This window comes from Polypterus senegalus, chromosome 5 (assembly GCF_016835505.1).
Source record: "Polypterus senegalus isolate Bchr_013 chromosome 5, ASM1683550v1, whole genome shotgun sequence".
Taxonomy (NCBI): domain Eukaryota; kingdom Metazoa; phylum Chordata; class Cladistia; order Polypteriformes; family Polypteridae; genus Polypterus; species Polypterus senegalus.
Window position 1 is genome coordinate 73,531,792 of NC_053158.1, and position 20,529 is coordinate 73,552,320.

Here is a 20,529-nt window from a genome sequence, read left to right on the forward strand (position 1 = left end):
TATGGGGCTTAGTAATTTTAGCTCCAAGATCATAGGTGCATGGTCAGAAATAACAATAGCATCGTATTTGCAAGATTTGATTTCTGAACTTGAGTTATTGCCATTTCAGTTTTGGCAGTCCATAGTCTTTTCCTTGTGGATAGGCACTCGTTTTTTGGGAACTATATAATAATATTTATATACATTTACATACCGTTTTTGTCACTACTCAAAGCGCTCCACGCAGGGAGGACCCACTAAGCGAACCCATTAATCTCCTTACTGCGAAACACTAGCGTTATCACTGCGCCACCTGTGTCGATATGGCCGCAGTTTGACCGATGATGAAGTAACTATAAGAGACTGTAACAGTAATGAGATTATAATAGAAGTATTTGATTGATTCCGTGATGTGAAATGTGCGCGAACCTGCCTGTTTAGCCAATCATAAGCAAAAGAGGGACATATATTATTAGATAACTTCATTTTGACGTGATAGCATTCTGCCCATATAAAAAAATTCTGGTAGGACTCTACCAGAATTTTTAGGCAAAAAAGTCACTGCATTTTATAAAAAAGAGAATACACATTTCAATCCATTAATTGTTTTCTTAGCGAAAACCTAAATTGTCCTGACGTCTTCAGCACATGCCTACTTCCCTACGTTGTTTGGCACTTTATTCCATATTTCCACATTCCATTATGTGAACAAGTGCATCCTGGATTATTTTGATAATGTGTACTTCATAATCGCGTAACTTTCTGTATAAACCACTCTATGTGAGCATCTCCCTCTAAAGTAGTTAACGCAGAGGTGCACCACATCCTTTCGCGGGCACCTGAGACTACTTCTTATACAATCGGAGTGACTGAATGCAGCATGACACACCAGACATTGCAAACGCATGATTTAAATAACAAGACTTCGGTGAGGGTCAGTCTACTGGACACTTTTCCATAGGCGCATTAAAGAAGATCGCATCCTGGATGCAGGACTGATAATATCCCTGTAATTAAACGGAATACGCTCGAATTACATCAAAAGAGGCACATTATCGCGAAAACGCATCCTACTAGATAACAGGATATCTCGAGAAACTACAAACGTACAGAATTGGCATTCCATTTTCACCTACTAAATTATCTCAGTGTACAAAACCATACAAACATCCATTTTGGGACTCAAGGTAAAACATATTGCCAAGTATACTTTGCTGATTAAAAATATTTAATGGGGAATTTCTTTAAAAATATACCAACTGCCCCGGGTCCAGGCATCTCAAACCACCAGGAGCACAAAGCGCTGAAGTAACGGAAATCTGATCTAATTTGTCGGTCCACTGCAAAGAATTAACAGCGCAGAACATATGCCAGGTACCGCTTCACGCGAGTTTCCAATACAATCTTACAAAAGTGTAGATTTTCAATTTCGATTTCTGCCTGCCAGGCACAGGGTTATCACAAAAGGAAAAATGGTGAATGGTATAAATTTCAGCCAATGAACTGGTTCGGGTAAATGAGGTATTTGTTTCTTTTTATTGTTACTTTGCTTAGTCAGAAATAGAGGAGGATTCCAGTTCGGATTAACAAAACCCGCAATTTACTCTTTGTCAAAATACAGCGATGGTAAGGCATTGGTTACGACGATGCATTAAACGCAGATCGATCCAGCTGCGTTCCTGTAAGCAGTAATAGTACTGAAAAAAATAACAGGTAAGAAAAAAAAAAATGTCAGCTCGAAATGAAACACCGTGCCTTGTAATAAGACGTGAAGCAACGAGCGCGATCCTCAGATGCAGAAGCGCTACGCCTCTTTCCCTCCCTTCCCCCAGTGGGATGTTGTCAAATCCCACGCAGACGGCGCGGTTATTTTCAGCTCCAGCTTCGGATCTGTGCAAATGATTGTGGTGTACGTTACGTTAATTTGCAAGACCTGCGCTCACCTAAAACCAAGATAGTCATCAGTAGCGGTTTGTAGCTCCAGCTGTCCTTCCTCAACACAGATCGCTTTGGGTAGAGCAGAGTGGCACAACTTCAGCAATTGAATGCATGAAAGTCACCCGAGTTTCCAACATCTTCACCGCAAACTGGATTTTCCATTACTTGTGCCGACGGCCCGATGAAACTGTTTTCCCCTTAGATGACCCGCAGTGCCCAAGGACTGTCCACGCCCTCTTCACCCCGAATCCCATGGTGGATTTAATGAAGGGACCCGCAACTAAAAAGGGGAGTTAAAGACAATTATTCACATCCTGCAGCAGCTTATGTCCGTCACCACTCCTGTATCATAGCAACAGCAGCAGCAGCAGAGATCCAGGGGAAAAGCAGCAGGATCCCCCCGTCAGGCGGCAGCGCCATTCCGAGTCTGGCAAAGCGGAGGCGCCGACCTCTGACAGACGCGGCTGCGCCAGCCAGCCTCCGGGAGACATGCTAGACGTCCGTGGGAAAACTTACGCTTGCGTGGCCGCTGCTCCTGCTGCGCGCGGACCACAGGAGCGGGAGTGTGTTGGGAGCTACAGCAGTGGATTGCTGGGATTATCCTCCAGGAGAACGCGGGCCGTCTGTGCGCCATGAAGAAAGAAACTTTCCGAATAACCGAGAACACTGGAATATCGCTCTTTCTCCGCTGGCCAATTGCATCTCGTCTTCCTCGGTAAGTTCAGCCTTGACATGAAGCGCTGCAATTATTGGAAAAATCATAAATGCAAAGAATTCGAGAGCTCGGCTATGCGAGCAGCTAATATGGCAAGTTGCGGAGGTAAGATGGAGCGGGGCGGCAGGTGCGGTGCTGCGGGCAGGTGTCCCTTTGAATCGCGCTTCGTGGAAAGAGGCGTTATTCAGGTGCAGTAAGCACAATTAGATCAATAATCTTTGAACCGGGCATACTGTTAAAAGTGTTCGTCTTAGCGATAGTTTTAACATGTAAGATGTGCCCTGGGCTTGAAAAGAAACACGAGCCGTGATGTAACGACTTTAACAACAAAGACATCACGCGTGCAGGTAGTCGGAAGGGTCGCAAGCATTGCGTATCTTCAAGCCTCCGTTAACATTTTAGGGCTTCATTTAATCACATCAGCTAAGGTTCAAAAATAGCCGAGGGCGAGAAAGGAAGAAGGGACGATCGCTTTCTTATCTTTCTTTATTATTAGAGGAGACTCGTATGTTTGTGGTTATGTGGAGAAACGGGGCATTTACAAAGGAAGAAGAAAAGCCTTCACAATAGGGGATATTGGGCAATATGAATCGCTTATCCCTGAACCGCACAATCATCACGCAAATCGGAAAACGACAACAGAGGTAAAGTGTATAAACGACCGGGGCGTTTAAACCCTTGGCAGTGCCCCTTCGGTGGGCATGACGCAGGGTAGATCGGCGCTCTGACAAGGATCGGTGTGTGGACAGGGAGCTCCCTGTTTGTGTAGAGTTATGCGGCCGGCGAGTACAAAATGCTGAGGTGTTTGTGTAGATGAGTAAACGTCAAGTTAACAAGGACTGTGTGTAACTCGGCAGAGGTGCAGGTGCACGTATGTGAATATGTGGGAATATGGAGGAGCGTTTATGGCTTCATAGTCGGGCATTTACCAAATGCCTCGTCAGGGCGACGATCGCTCTCTTTTCTCCAACGTGAGCGTGTTATGCTGTAGATGTGTTAATATGTAGCAAACACATTAACATGTGCATTATGTTAATAAATGCATAATGTGCAGTTATCGTGGTCTGTAGCAGTGCCAAGCTATCGGTTTTAATAAACAGAGATCAGTCGGATTAATGTGATTTCTTTGCTGTGTTGTTTCCTGCCTTGAGCCTGATGCTGCTAGGACAGGTTTGTCCCCCTGCGACCTGCATGACTCTCAGCTGAGATAAGCAGGTTTGTAAAACGAATGAATTATTGTTTTCATTTCTGTCTGTTGATTACAATAAAGGTCAAACTTGGGTTTAAAATGCATTCATAAATGTAAACTGCAGCTCAAGTATGTAGTGATATGATTATATGGGGTGATTGTATTTTCCATTTTTAATGCACCGGCAGTGTATAATTTTACTATCAGCTCTATAATTACATTCATTTTCTGAGGCTGCATAACAATTCAGTGTTAAGCGAAACTGGGTAGCTTTGCAGCAGAATTGGGTGCAAGGCAGAAACTGGCCCTGAATGGGACTCTGGGTCATCACAATCCAGTTTAGAGAGAGAGAGAGGGGTCAACTGAATAATCTGTACATCTTTGGGACATAAACTAGTGGCACTTGAGAGAAACAAACCTATAAAGACAAGAGGAGAAGGAGCCAATGCCACAGATCAGTGGCTGGGCCAGGGTTTGAACCTAGTCATGTGCTAACCACTATGCTACCAGGCCACCCTGGCTTTAGAAAGGAGGTTGGAGATTTCAGACCATTACTGCCTCTATTTAACTTTAGAATGTCATGTTATATGGTGATATACAGTATTTGTGTCCAGTCCATAACAGGGTAGGAAATAATATTAAAATGTACATAAATATATATTATTTATGCAGTACACACACATATACCGGTATAACATTGCCTACCACTAGCCCTCAAGAAGATATGCGGTCATAGACGCAGTTTGCTTGAATGGAATTTGGCAGAGCAAAGAATAAATGGACAAATAAAAAAAAAAACAGAGCACAGTGAAACTCTAGTGATAGTTTCATTTTTTATTTCTAGAACTGTTTGTTTCACTTCATTGTGCCTTGCTATTGATTTATCGTTTTTGTTTATTTTAGTTGAATGTCTTTTGATGATCTCAAAATACTGCCATGGCTTCGTGATTTTTCATTTAGCTGTGTTAATAGTTTCCCAACATACTGTATACTGTAAGTACATACCTGTGGATGGATTGGGCACTAGAACTGGGCTTTAAGGGGAACATCTATTAGTCACTCAGTGCTGTGTAACACAAATGAAGCCTCCAATAAGGTCTTTTTTACCGAGCAGTAACCGACTAATTGATGCTCTATAGGTAGCTGCTGTAGTAAAAAGTGCTTTGTAAGTCTTATAGAAACCAAATGCAGCATTTGTTAAACTCTTTTTTTTTTTAGGAATCAGGTAGACTCATTCTAAAATGTTGGTGTAACATCTTATGCGTAAAGCCTTCACTGAAGTCTTTTTATGAAGCAGTGAGTGACCAATAACAATAAGAAGAATTCTTTGCATTTATATAGCACTTTCTCACTACTCAAAGCGCTCAGCAATTGCAGGATAAGGGCCCAACAGAGCAGAGTCCCTTTTGGCATTCACGGGATTCGAACCGGCAACCTTCCGATTGCCAGCGCAGACCCCTAGCCTCAGAGCCACCACTCCGATGGCCCATAAGTCCTGTGAAGGCCTAACAAAGCGTTACAGAGCAGTAACTGACTAATGGATTGAATTGGGGAGCCCCTGTTCAAAATTGCATTCTTATTGCTGTGCCTTTCTTAAAGTCTTGTTAGGCAGCAGTAAGCGTATCATAGACAGACCTACCGGTAGGTAGCCCCACTTTTAAAGGTTTGGTTTTTTTATTTGTAAATCATATTAAAACTAAACAACACCTTTTTATGGTTCAGATGCCCTTCTCTAAACTGTCATCATTTGTAATTTGTAAATATTGACCAAACCCAAATTTGTTTTGATCTCGTTTTATAGCAGTAACTGACTAATTTGTATAACTATTCAAAAGTGTCCATTTTATTAATAGGCAACATAAACACATGTCTTTTTAAATAGCAGTATATGACTGAATAGGAAGAATTTATTGTATTATTGATATTTGTGTTATGTCATATTAAAACTAAACAAAGCCTTAGGTAGAAGGAGGTTATTAATAGAGATAGTCCCAGTGTCGTCATTCATACTTCATAAGTCTTACTAAAACTAAACAAATCATTGAAGATTTTGTTACATAGCAGTAACTATTAGATGTAACTCGGTTGCTCCTTTTCTAAAACACTCCTCGTATTATCATGTTACACAAACAAAAGCTTTCAAGGTGCAATAAATAGCTAACAGACACACTGCAGGTAACTTTAATGTCATTGTGTTTTTGTAAGTCTTATTTTCACCAGACAAATCGCTTACTAAGGTCTTTCTGCATGGTAGAAACTGATTAGTAGATTTTTTTACCATATATAGTAAAGTTTTGTGATGGGGGTCATTACTTCCAGTCATGTTTCCAACAGATTTCATGTTATAAACGTATCCATTGTCACAAGAACGAGACATAAACAGATAAAGGTTTGGGGCAGCCACCCGTATAATATGGTATCCCGGCTGCAAAGTCGTTTTTTTTTTATCAAATACACAGCACTGATGTGCATACAACTGAGTCCAGAACGAGACTGAGGGAAAAGGGAAAAAGAGCAGGCTTTTAAAGGGGAAGACAGGAAGTGAGGTCATAAGGATCGGGCCCATGTTCTTCAATCGTTGGTTCGAGCCTGGACGTGACATCACAGGGGCCGGAGCCGGTAAGGTCTCCTTCCATTGGCTCGGTCCCGGAAGTGACGTCAAGAGAGCCAGGTGGAATCTCCCGGGAAGGGTCTACAGGAAAGGGAGAAAAAGAGTCAGTGCACTCTGCCACATCCCGGCATGCCTCAGAACTGCCGTCACTCAAGCCCTTTAGCTGCCTCCCATGCGCACGAGTGTGACACCATATATATGTCAGAGTGGTGTCTTATCTGTCTATCTGTATGTGTGCGTCAAGATCAGGTTCCATGGACATGGTTGCTCAGAAACATGGTAGCTAATCTGAATGAAATGGGTCATACTTACTGTATTAGCATGATGGAGCGCTAGAAGCATGTTGATTTTTGATTTTGCTCTGCTGAGATAATGATTTCTCACTTTTTAAGCACATTTGTGTTCCAAGTTCAGCACTGTTGGAGAAGCGTAATACACTTTTTTCCCAGCAAGCTCTGACTCTTCCATTTCATTCTAGATAATTAAATATTAGGCAGTCATATATTAGTGCTAAATGTATGGTTTTATATAGGGATAATCATGTATTGGACATGTCTGAATCATTTAACTTTTCTACCGTACATGCAATGCTGTAAATGCTACTTCATGTGGTCCTGCCAACCAGCATCAGTGCTCTGTGAGACGAATTGGAGCATTGAGGAGGATGAGCAGGCCATTTACACAGCAGCATTAAAAACATGCCAATTGAAAAGTAAAAGATATCATGGAGATATAACCAAAGGGGAAAACTGAGGCTTTTGGCTTTTATACTTTAAGAAGTGATCCTGCCATGTCCTCTTCCTTGTTTACACAGGGAACCTCACAAATTATTAGAAAATAATTAACAGGCTTTGAATAAATAGAGAATTAAGCATAAAGTAGTTAAAAAATCTGGAACGTGGCCCAAGAGTCCCAGCTGTGTGGACTACAGGTGTCCAGTGGCCCAGCATGCCACCCTGATGAGATGGCACATTTAGGTGGGTATACTCTTTTGCAGCCTGCATGCCTGTGCCCTCATGCTTCTGAATTTCAGTGCTGCTGTTTGCATTGCCACATGCTGCTTTCATCTGTAAGGACACCACATGCTGACTTTATGCAGCCTTTTAGTGAGTCGAGTTGCATTAGGAAATAGAAGAGGTAAAGGCCTACGAAATGTTCATTTTGGATAGCAGTTTAGCTTATTTAATTAACTTTAAAATACTGCACCCCAACTGATAAAACTGATCACTTTCATCTGCTACATTCTGCTATATAGATATCCATTCATTCTCTGATCATGTTAAGCTATAATGACAGTATTGGAGACACTGGAAACTTGGGAGTGATGCCAGGCTGCTCCTTTTATTCAGTGAGTTTTTTGATGCCTGTACCTATCATATTGCATAGGAATGGCACAGTGATTGGCACTGCTTCCTCCCATATTCAAGGAGCCAGGATCAAACCAATGTCTGTTTAGAGCTGTAAATACAAACCCCATTTGCAGAAAAGTTGTATTATTTTCCAAAATGCAATAAAAACAAAATTCAGTGGTATGTTAATTCACGTGAACCTTTATTTAACTGAAAAAGGACAAGAAAAGATTTTCAGTAGACTGTAGTTTGCAAATATACACAAATTTAGAATTTGATGGCTGCAACAAGCTCAACAAAAGTTGGGACAGAGGCATGTTTACCATTGTGTTCCGTCACCTCTCTTTTTAATAACACTTTATAATCATTTTGGGACTCGGGATACTAATTGTAGTAGTTTTGTGATTGGAAATTTTGTCCATTCTTGCTTGCTATAAGACTTTAGCTACTCAACAGTCTGTTCTCGCTGTTGTCTGATTCTTCTCTTCATGCTGTGCCATTCATTTTCAATAGGAGATAGATGTGGACTGGAGCAGGCCAGTCCAACACACACACACACAAACACACAGTATCAGGTCTACGAAGCAACGCAGCCATAGGCCATCCAGAATGTGCTGAAATAAGCATGGACATCCTGAGAAGAGATGTCACCATTGACGGCAACATAGGTCTCTGTAAAATGATCATTTATGCCTTAGAGTCACTGGTACCTTCACCTACTGTACATGCAACTTACCCATTCCATGGGCACTGATGCACCTCCATACCATCACAGATGCTGGCACATTTCACTGTTAAGTCTGGATAGTCGTTTTCATCTTTTGCCCGGAGAACTCAACAATCGTTTTTTCCGAAAACAAGCTGAAATGTAAACTCATCTGATCACAGCACACAGTTCCACAGTCTTCTGGTCCATGTGCTATGAGATCGGGCCCAATGAACTTGCTAGGACTTCTGTATTGTTGATGTATAGCTTCCTCTTTGCATTATACAGTTTCAAGTTGCATTACTCCTTAGGCCAGGTGGCTGTATTTGTCACAGTAGCGTGATGGTTTCTGAGGCAGAGCTGCCTCAGGACTCAAAGTTCATGTGCATTTAGCAATGGTTTCCAACCTTGCTGTTTACGCACTGAGATGTCTCTTAATTCACAGAATCTTTTCACAATATTATGTACTGTAGATATTGAAAGACCTAAATTCTCTGCAATTTTGTGTTGTGAAATGTTCCTTTTGAACTGACTAACAGTTCTTACACAAATGTTGGCACAAAGTGGCGAGTCATGGCCCATCATTGCTTGGTTGTTACTTTTAAACCGAGTTATAATAACCTCACTTGCTACCAAATAGCCTGCTTAATGTGGAGTTTTCCAAACTGGTGTTACTTGTGTGAGTGCTGAAGTCGAAAACAACGGAAGAACTTAAACCCAATTAAAGTAAAAATAATTTCTTTATTCTTAATTCTTGGTGAGTAGAGAATATGTGAGACTACCTCTTCCCAACTCAGTCGACTGATTTGGGTTTTAGCAGAATACCTAAAGTAAAAACGTTCTCTCTTTTATATCCTAGAAAAGGAAAAAAAACCCTAGCAGTTCATTCTGAGGTTATACATAAATCTTAATTTATGACATACTGGAATGTCCTATAACATGAAATAAACAGCCATTTGCATTCCTAAGGAATACACCCTTGTATTTGTACCCACTTAGAATCAATTTAAACATTCTTATAGTCCATAAAGATCTTACATTCTTCAGGGGTCTTCTGATAGTAGCAGAGGTCAGCCTTTCCTCATAAAGGAATGCAAGTTAATGGTTTAAGTTTTTTCTTTCTCACTTGAATATTCTGTGCAATTTTCTTTTTTTTTTGTAATTTTATTAATTTTATTGCAATCATTCCAAACAAATCAATCAGTTTTTACAAAAAGTAGGATTGAGAACAAGTCGACCTCCACCCCTGAGAGAGAGAGCAAGGTCAACAGAGTAAAACTTAAGGCTTGTAAACATTGATAAGTTTGATAAGTTTGATAAGCCAATAGAGATGAACGGAGAAGAAAAAGAAATGCAGAAATAATTGCTTCCTCTGTGCTTTAAGAGCTTATTCTAAAATATTACTGATTAGATCCTGCCATGTTTCTGTTCTGTGCAATTTTCAATCTTATTTTAACCGTGTCCCAACTTTTGTTGAGTGTGTTTCAGTCATCAAGTTCTAAATTTGGTTATATTTACAAAATACATTTAAGTTGGTCAATAAACTATTGAAAATCTTTTGTAATTTTGTCAGTTAAGTAATGGTTCATGTGAATTAATATATCATATTTTTATTGCATTTTGGAAAATATCCAAACTTTTCTGGAAAGGGGGTTTGTATGAGTTCCCTTCGTTGTCCCGTAGACATGCAGGTCGGGCAAAGAGGTGACACAAAATTGGCATGGTGTCTCTCTATGCTGCATTGGCGTGTCATTCAGTACCAGTTCTTAGATTGTGCCCAATACTGTTAGAGTGGCTTCTACCCCCTTTGTGAGCTTTTAATGCTACGAAAATGGATGGAACCTAAACAGGTTCACAAAGCAGTAAACAGCAGTACAGTTTGCAGAAAGAGTAAGATTAGAACTGTACTTTGTTTTTCATTTTTGAATTCTAACTCTTTAGTGTCTTTTGGTACAGGTAAGGTATTGCAGATTACTGCATCTACCAAGTTATATTGGGCACTCAGATTTGGACTGGCATTCTTTTTAAACTGCCATGTCAAACCATATCACCTGTAGTAAACTAAACCCATGCTGTTTTACTCCTTTGATTAGGGGTTTGTGGGCCAAGTAATCAGTCCTGTTGTCCGTTTAATGTATGTATGTATGTATTATTAGTTGTTATGATTATTTATTTTTAGAGTTTTGTTAGTACTGTGAATATAATGGCTTTTAGTAGTATTGATTTCTATACTGCTTTGTTATTGGAACCTGGTTAGCATTAAACATTGGACATGGTGTCTGTTTAGTTTTAATACGAGTTCATGTTTGGAACTCAAGTGGGCTCCATTCCAGATTGTCTACAGAGGAGCCATGTGCATACTGGCCCAAGTTCAGCAGACTGCTTTTTTTGCATAGGCCACAGAACTCCTGTGGTTTATTTTTGAAGTTTTTCTCTGATTTGGTTTCCCCTGCTTCATTAACACAGTGTCACACATTGCTCTTCTTTTGCATTTGACACTGTACCGTGCTCTGTGATGATGCTACGTTGTAAGTGGATAAGGGCAGTCTTACACTAGAGTTTTGTCTTACACCGTGAAAAAAAGGTTTTATCCCTCTCTAAGTAGTTTAGATTTTCTTCCCATGCTCTTAAAGGCCTTCTTCGGGTCTTCAGCTATAAAACTTTTGGTTTAGTAGGCAGTTTAGGCTACTGTAGTTTAAATCTCAAATCTGCTTTTTGAATTTGCAAATTTTTTTTATCTCTGAGGCTCCTTGGAACAGTGTTCACTGTAGAAAAGCACCATATAAACTATTCTGAAAATGCATATACTGTATGGTGTAATATTCAGGTATGTTCAGAGACTTTTTTAACTTATTTGAAAGTTGGAGTATTTTGCATTTTGTTTTACTTATTTCATCAAAGAGTCATTTATCACAGTTTATTTTTGTAACAATGAGGTATATTAAAAAATAAAAGAAATACAGTGGTCCTTAATCCGTTCCAGGTCCTTTGACTTATACCAAACAGGGCGTATAGCAAATTATTTTTTTCCATAAGAAATAAAGGGAAAATGATTAATCCGTTCCCATGAAAAAAAAAACCCTATTGTTATTGGCATATTATACATTGATGGGGTTGTATGAAATAATTTAAACACAGCTTAATACTAGAATACATAAATACAAAGGCAATTAGATGAAATAAATGTAAATGTAACCTTAATTTACTTTTTAATAACGTCTTTGTTTTTCACAATCGTAGATATGTTCTCGGCATACGGTATGCAGCAGCCATGTCCCAGATATGCATGCCACCTTCATACTTTTCAACAATCAATTGAAATTTACGTGAAAAAACACAAAATCACATGAAAATTCACAGAGAGGTATAGCGCGGGTTGTTTACTGAATGCTAGCAACTGGCGCACTGACACTCGTGGGCGGTCGTGGCTTTGTCTCGAGAGAGGTAAACAAGGTTAGCACGTGAGTTGTATTCCAAACAAAGGTCGTATACCAAGCAAAATTTTTCATGTCTAAACAGGACGTATTCCACCCTGGACTTATTCCAAAGCGGACATATAGCAAGTGTGGACGCGGCCCGGGCACAGACAGGCAGACATGTTGTTAAATCACCACCACACGTTTATTTACATTATTATGTACAATATTTACAAGTGCTTACACAAACCCCACAAAGTCCTGGCCACTCAACGCCTTCTTCTTCGGGCCGCCTCCATTCTCTCTTCTGCTTTGTCCTGCTTCCACCTGACTCCAACCTCGAATGAAGGGAGACGGCCCCTTTTATTTCATCCCGGATGGGCTTCAGGTGCTTCCCGGCACTCCTCCCTGGACACGCCCCAGTGTGGCGGAAGTGCCGCTTGTTCTCCCGGAAGGTCCCCGGGTGTCCCTGCTCCTCTTCCCCCCAGCACTTCCTGGTGTGGCGGAAGTGCTGAGGTCCAGGGTCCCCAAGGCATTGGGGCGCCCTCTGGCGGTGACCGCGGGTCCCTACAGGTTGGCCCCCAAAGCAACCAGGATAGCGGCCCCCACGTGATACAGGGTGGGCATAGACCCTCTTCTGGTCCCTCAAGGCGTCCCGGCCGGGTCATTGCCCCTGGCATCCCTGACACAAGGTATCACTGTAATAGAATGCATTTACACGTGTTAGTATGCTGCTTTCAGCAGCTTTTTATAATGCAATATAATGAAGTTAAAAATATAGCCCAATTAGGCTTTTGGTGACTGAATAGTTTTCATAGACCGCATACTGCAATTCAAATGATGTAAAATGTTATATTTTTAACATTTTATTGAATTTTGTTTAAAATCAAAGAACATTCCATACAAGCAAGTCAAATTTTACAAAACTAGGTTTGAATCAAATCAACCCCCACCCATGAGAAAAAGAGCTAGGCCTACAGAGTAAAACTTTAATGGTAGGAAAAATAAATAAATAGAAATATCATTAAAAGGGGAAGAGAATTCGCCTTCTCAATTTAAATCCTTATTCTAAAATGTTATTCATTAGATTCTACCAGGTTTTGAAAAAGCTTTGTACAGATCTTCTTAGTGCGAATTTGATTTTTTTCCAGTTTCAAATAGTTTAAAACATCAGTTACCCACTGACTTAGAATAGTAGAGTTAGGATTCTTCCAGTTGAACAAGATAAGTTTACGTGCCAATAGTGAAGTAAAGGCAATTACAGTTTGTTTGTTCTTCTCCACTTTAAGCCCATCTGGAAGAAGATCCAAACACAGCTGTTAATGGATTAGAAGGGATTGTGACACCAAGGCTGTCTGAAAGGCATTTAAAGAATTTGCTCCAAAATGATGTTAAATTGGTGCACAATCAAAACATAAGGCCCAATGAGGCTAGAACTTGAATGCAACGTTCCCAGGTTAGATCTTGCCCTGGAAAAGTTTTGGACAATTTTAAATGATACAGATGCGCTCAACAGATAATTTTATGTTGAATAATTGTATGCTTTGCGCATATGGAGCTTGAGTGAATTCTGTGCATTGCTACCATCCACTCTTTTTCTGAAATGTTGAGTAAGAGATCCTTTTCCCACAGTACTGTGAGATCTTAAAATGTTTTTATACATTTACGGAAATGCTGTCGGAGTCCTCAAGACTGATCAATATTTTTTCCAGAATAGAGGTAGTTGGGAGGTGAGGAAAATTTGGACAGGTTTTGTTTAGTAAAGTTTCTGATTTGAAGGTAGTGAAAGAAACGTGCTGTTGGAAAGTTCAAATTTGGAGTATAATTGTTCATAGGATGTGAAAACGTTGTCTATGTACAGACCTTTAAGTGATTAAATCCAGAAACTGCGTACGTTTGAGAGGGTGGAAAAAGGTGGTTCTCGTTCAGAGGTGCCACAGATAAAAGCTTCTCTATCTTGAAGTACTTCCTACATTGGTTCCATATTCTGGGTGAATGAAGCACAATTGGGTTGTTAGTATATTGGCGATGACTTGTATTTATTGAGGTTCAAAGCAAGGAATATAATGAAGTACTGCAGAATTTTACTTCTATTGTGGACCAAGCCTGTGTATGTTCATCTATTTGTGTCAATGTCCAAGTTTTTGTAGCTTGTGTATTTGCTGCCCAGTAATAAAACTGAACGTTAGATAGAGCCATGCCACCTAAACATGCCACTTTTATTCAAATTAATTCTGAGACCAGAAATCTTTTGAAACTCTGTAAGTGCTGATAGGACTGCAGGCACAGTATTTTGTGGGTCTCATATATACAGCACCATATCATCTGCATATAGTGACATTTTCTGTTTAATTCCTTCTCTGATAATCCCCTCATAAGGAAAAATATTATTGATTGAAGTTTAATTGCCTGTTCATTGTGGAGGGTCTAAGACCAACTAGTTTACATTTTTAAACATAACATTTTTGAAATATCAGATATAGAGTTAAAATATCTGAAGTCACAAAGAAAAATTGTTGGCTGCTTTAAACCATTATGGAACGCACGTCAGAAGTTTGCTAATAAATTATAGTGTGAGAGAAATACTGAATCATTATAAGTAGCAGTTAGGCAGCCATGCGGTTGTTTTCATTGTGACATAAAAGTTCAGTACACATTTCTTTACTGCACGTTTTCAGAGCAACACACATAATTCCTTTTCTCTTACATTCAATAATTTTTATTGTTTGTGTACCTCAAACAGCAGGAGAAGTGAGTAATGTGTGCATGTGCCTGTATCATTTGACTGACTCGTCTTGAGGAGCAACTGCTGAATTAGAAAATAAACAAACTGAAGGGTCCTCTCATAAGATACTGTACATTTGGTAAATTAAACTAAGCTGTAATTTGAAGTTGCACATAATTTCAGCAAAATCTGTCCACTGGGGACCGAGTTGTCTCGGGCAGACGGATGGACAGACAGACATATGTAAATATATCTAAAAAGGAAGCTTCTATGTTCATTGACAACTTTAGAGTGACCCAGTATGTGAATATGAGAGTATTCTGCGAAGGGCTGGTCATTGCCTTTTTCTCACTGCTCTCAGGAATGATTGTGACAACCCAAGAATTTGACATGCAGAAAGCTGGCTCACTCAATGAATAAATGAATTCAAGTTTTCTATTTGGAAATGAAAACTTGAAGATTTCATGAAATTATTTGTCTAGTTTATTGGTGGAGAGTCACAGTTTAAGATGTGACATCAGGTGATTTATTAACAAATAAACAGCATTGAGTCCAGGGGCCTCATGTATAACGCCGTGCATAGAACTCGCACTATAACATGGCGTAAGCACAAAAGCCAAAATGTGCTTACGCAAAGAAAAATCCAGATTCAGGAATCTGTGCGTACTCCAACTTCCACGTTGTTCCGCTACATAAATCCCGGTCAGCGTGAAAACTAACGCCGTGCACGCTTTATGTAACGCCCCAACTCCTCCCAGAATTACTCCGCTTTGAATATGCAAATCAATATAAATCGCCCTTAAGCTCAGCCTTCTCTGAAAAGACAATGGGAAAAGCACGGGGGAAAATATAAGAATTTCAGCGAATACCAAGTGGAGGCAAAGGAAAAACATACTATTTGTTCAAATAAACCGTGGTATAATCAACAAAAGGAAGTTGATCGAGTGACATAGCGTGTTGGAGAAACTTGAAAGCTCACGTTCACAAAATCGCACAGTGCCGGAAATAAAAAAAAAGTCACATATCAAAGTCGCCGTGAAAAGCCGAGTTGTAGCCCACTGTCTGAGTGTTATATGAAAGCTTATTAGGGTACAGAGAAAAAAAGGCACACAGTGGGGAAAATGCACGAAATGTCAACTTCAATCTCGACATTTCCACTTTAATCATGTAGTTTATTTTGTCATTAAAGTAGAACATCATAAACTTCATCTTAAAATCATTTAATTAACCAGTTTCTCAAATCACATCGTAATTAAAGTAGCACGTTAAATGCTTCGATCTTCTATGTGCCTATGTGTGTGAATCACTACTTGCTTCTTAAACTGGCTCTCTTCCTCCAACTGGACACAGAATCCATTACATTCATGATATTACAGCTCTCTGAATAACTGAAATACTGGGATGTATACGTGATATCATTTTCATGATGATAGGAGTTAAAGCACGTTATTAAACATGTGTTTCACTTCGATGAAATAATTTATTGCAGCAGTACTCAGGGGCGGCTCTAGGCTTGTGGTGGCACTGGGCAGAGGAAGAATCGGTGGCTCCTTCGTCGGCCAATGTCAGTAAGGTAGCTTATGCACAGTGGAAGGCTACGTTCATTGCGGACACTGCACAGCAGCCTCGTGCTCATGACAAGCATTTAACTTTTGCCGAAATTTGTTGCTGCGTTTTTAGCTGTGTTGTTATTTTCTCTTTCTGTTTTATATTCAGTATATATTGGCGTAGCCGCCACTGCAGTCAGTGCTTTTCTTTCCCCAAGTAACCGATCGCCACACAATCAGCTCTGTAATAGGAGTTAAGCCATCTGTAAGCTTAGCGCCGATTCTTCAAAACGTTTAAGGAACACTGAAATATCTATCCTTAACGACACTCCCAGTGAAGAATATAGATTATTTAAATGAAGTTAAAGTTTTATCTGTATAATTTAATAACATATTTTGCTGCATTTCACCTTAAAAATGATATCGTCATCATATGTAAATACGCGCTTTACAAAGTTGCTCAGGTTGTGCGATATTATAACTGTAGTGCAAGTGGGGTGATTGTACTTATAAGTACAAACAGTTCTACAAGGAGCAATTGATTGAGTGCATTTAAAGTTCTTGGGATGAAACTGTTTCTGAACCGCGAGGTCTGTACAGGAAAGGCTTTAAAACGTTTTGCAGTGGCTGAGACAGCGTGTCCTTGAAGCTGTATACCAATAATTCTCTTTCCAATCAGCTGCTGCTGTGATTCACACTCAGATACAGTGATACTGTATAAATACTCTGAGTGGTGCAGTGAGAGTAATATGGAAAAAGATGATCCGCTGTGGCAACTCCTAACAGGAGGAGCTGAAAGAAGAAGAAGAAGAAGAAGAAGAAGAAGAAGGAGAAGTGAGAGTAACAACGCTAAAGCAGTTATGGTATTTGGAATACTATGGGTATTCCCTGGACCATTATATTGTTACAAGTTAATTACAATCAGATGCATTACACTAATAAACAATATGCAGTTAGTTTCAGTGTATTTATAAAGCCGCGTCAGGAAAATAAGGTGTAACCACACAGGAACAGTAGCATTGCTTTGACGCTGGGTGCCGCCAGTCTGCAAAACCGAAGCGGAGAACTTGCGTACGACAAGGCATGAGGTACCCTGGAAAAGTGCGTGGCTTAACGCCAAGTGTAGGTTTTATACATCGCGATTTGAACGTGGAAAAGCTCTTACGCAACATTTCTGTGCGTACGCACCGTTTATACATGAGGCCCCAGGAATGTGAGAGGGTGAAATGCAATAAACAAAACTTCTTAAGGAGATATTCATTAACAGACTGGCATTACAGCCTCAGACATATGTAGCCACAAGATGTGCTATAATGTTTCTAATCCAGTTAGCTTTATACATTTCCCAGTTTTGTTATTTCTAATCCAATTTGACATGTAATGTTTTAAAATTGATTTCTGAAGAAACTTTTGCCAAACTGTTTTATTGCACTCTGTCAAAAAGAGTTACTTTATAATCTCAGTATAATGTTTTACTACAACAACTGCCTGTCAGTCTTTATGCAATCGGCAAACGATAAAGCCATTGCATTTTGGATTTGTCCAGAGAAAAATCTTTTATCGGTGAGAAACATGTTACCCCCAGAGGATATTTGTGTGTGTTCGTGATGAGTCAAGAGTGCAAGTTGTTCATCTACTCATTTCCAAACCTGCTGGCTACAGCTGAGAAACACCAGTGTGTGGATATCAGGGTCACTTACACACTCGCCCCTACTGGGATGATGTAGAGTGACCAGTCAGTGTAGTAGGTACGTCTTTGATATGTGAGAGAGAGACTGCCATTGCTAAACTGATGGGAACTACTCGCATATAAGTCGCTAAAGATCCTCATGGCTACGTGACAAAAATAAATATTTACAGTGTTTCAAATTGAAACATTTTATTAGTGGGTGGCATTCATTGCTGGACTGAGTTGTGGCTAGACAGGTGGCAGCAATAAATAAACAACTGAAATAAATGTGCATGATTTTTAATAGAATTACAATAGAAGTATACCCACAAAAAAGGCAAAGAAACAAATTGTAAATAGAATCTCATTTTTTAACTATAAGAATATAATAAGTAGGAAGGAAGGACATTGCTTTGCATTATAAGTAAGATTATTTAAGATTATTTATGCATTTTCTTTGGCAATGAAGGGGATCATAGGGAGTGTAGAATTTATGTATCTCAACAATTGGCAGCAAGTTTTGCATGGAAGGAGCATCACATTTAACACTTGCACTGTGTTAAGATATAGCGGGTTGGATAATGGATGGGTGGCATGGTGGCACAGTGGGTAGCGCTGCTGCCTCGCAGTTAGGAGACCCGGGTTCGCTTCCCACATCCACCCTGCGTGGAGTTTGCATGTTCTCCCCGTGTCTGCGTGGGTTTCCTCCCACAGTCCAAAGACATGCAGGTTAAGTGTATTGGCAATTCAAAATTGTGCCTAGTGTGTGCTTGGTGTGTGTGTATGTATGTATGTGTGTGTGTGGCGCCCTGCCCGGGGTTTGTTTCCTGCCTTGTGCCCTGTGTTGGCTGGGATTGGCTCCAGCAGACCCCCGTGACCCTGTAGTTAGTATATAGCGGGTTGGATAATGGATGGATTTCTAAAAATCTCACTACCACTCAATCGTTGGAGCTGTCACCTTATATGAATTGCATTGTTTGATAAATTACAAGGTTGTTTCAGAATTTTCAAATTGATACGGTGCAACATTACTTATTGCGAGTAACATTGATTTCAAAAATGGTGAAATAAGAATTGGAGCACCACATGACAAAAACAAGCAAGCTTCATTGGCACTTCAGTTGCAGTGTGCCCCCTTTGAATACTTACAGTGAATCGTTTCAAATTGGTTGATGCAGTGCCATTACCACAACTCAAAGCTTTCACCTATGGGTTACTGGGCAGGTGATCAGCATTTCTGGATGGTCTATCCACTTATTTCAAGGGTAGTAATGGAATGACTGGATTTAAGATAAAAACCTCTTTAATTAGCTAATATGTCAGCATCTTTATCTACCTTTAGTTGTACGCTACTAAACACAACGGGGATGTGAATTGGATACTTGTGCATAGAGACACTCAATAATCTGAGGAGTTTATTTTACAGAAGACCTTTTTGTAGTGTCAGGAAATATAATTCTTAGTAGAAAATGTATGTAAACTTTAACTCCACCTTCTTCAAGAAACATGTGGATGATGGACCAAAAAGCTTAAACAGCTGTACATACTCTATTGTAATACTTCACCAGTCGTGTAATCCATCTGCATAAACCTACATGCAGTATTCATCTGGCCGAGCAAGCATAATTGATCATCTTCAAGCTTCACAATCCTTTCCAATAATTTGGGAAACACTTTGATATGAGTATTTATGAAATTTTCAAACAAGTGACGCCATAAAGCGCTTACATACTGCAAATTAAGATATACTATTTATTTTCATCTACCTGTTCATTGTGGAGGATTGCCGGCTTTCCATGCCGGTCCGCACCCCCAGGCCGCCAGGAGGAGCTCTCCCGACAGCAGAATCGTGCCCCGAGGTCCAGCAGGGCCTTATGGGCCTTGTAGTATTTTTACACAACCCTGCTGGATACCTTGGGGGCCACCAGGAGTCGCTGTGGGGGGGCTTATGGGCTCTTTTATGCCCTATGACCCGGGAGTACGTCATGGTCATGTGACAGGAAGGAACGACGTGCTCCCGGGTTAAAGAAAAAGGACTTATTGCCCTGACCCGGAAGGAGTAAGGAACTATGGACTGTCGGGACAGGAATACCTCCGGGTCAGGGGCTATAAAAGGACGGTGCCTCAGTCCAGACAATGAGCTGAGCTGGGAGGTAGGAGGGCGAAGTGTCTGGGCGAGGAGGAGAGGTTATTGTGTTTATAGTGTTGGTTAAAATATACGAGTAGTGTGGAAGGTGCTTGGTGCACTGTGAGTCGCAATAAAAAGTATTGGACTTTTACCCGTTATTTGGAGTCATCCCTGAGGGTTCAAGGGCGCTATATAGCGCCTTTTTCACAACATTTAGATGCAAGGAGAAAGTGTTTTAGGAACAAATGTATCACAAATGACACTGACGTAATGAGTTCATTGCACACTGAAAGCATGATAGAATCAGGAAATGTAAATTTTGCTCAAAACTATTTTTCATTTGGATTATTTATTTTTTCATTATTTTGTGATATCATTATATTGCAGTTTTTAGAGGCTGTTTTTATTGTCGTCACTGCCATTTTGTGTGTTATTTTTATGGGAGCCACCATATTGTTTTTAACAATGACTTCAGCTGCCAGTTATGTGGTATAGATGATGTGGAGCATGTAACAAAATCACTTTGCTGCTGCTTTAAGAGAAAAAGAAAGAAAAAG

At 40.1% G+C, this 20,529-nt stretch overlaps 1 protein-coding gene across 3 annotated transcripts in view; it reads left to right on the top strand.

The window, feature by feature from the left end:
• Positions 1–1,700: 1,700 nt before the first annotated feature.
• Positions 1,701–20,529, top strand: part of tmem200ca (transmembrane protein 200C, genome duplicate a) — an 88,115-nt gene continuing 69,286 nt past the window's right edge. Inside the window, exon 1 of one of the 3 annotated variants that reach the window (XM_039754809.1) lies at positions 1,701–2,632. The gene's annotated coding sequence lies outside the window, so the exon portion shown is untranslated. The other 2 variants (XM_039754811.1, XM_039754810.1) reach the window with 2 other exon arrangements.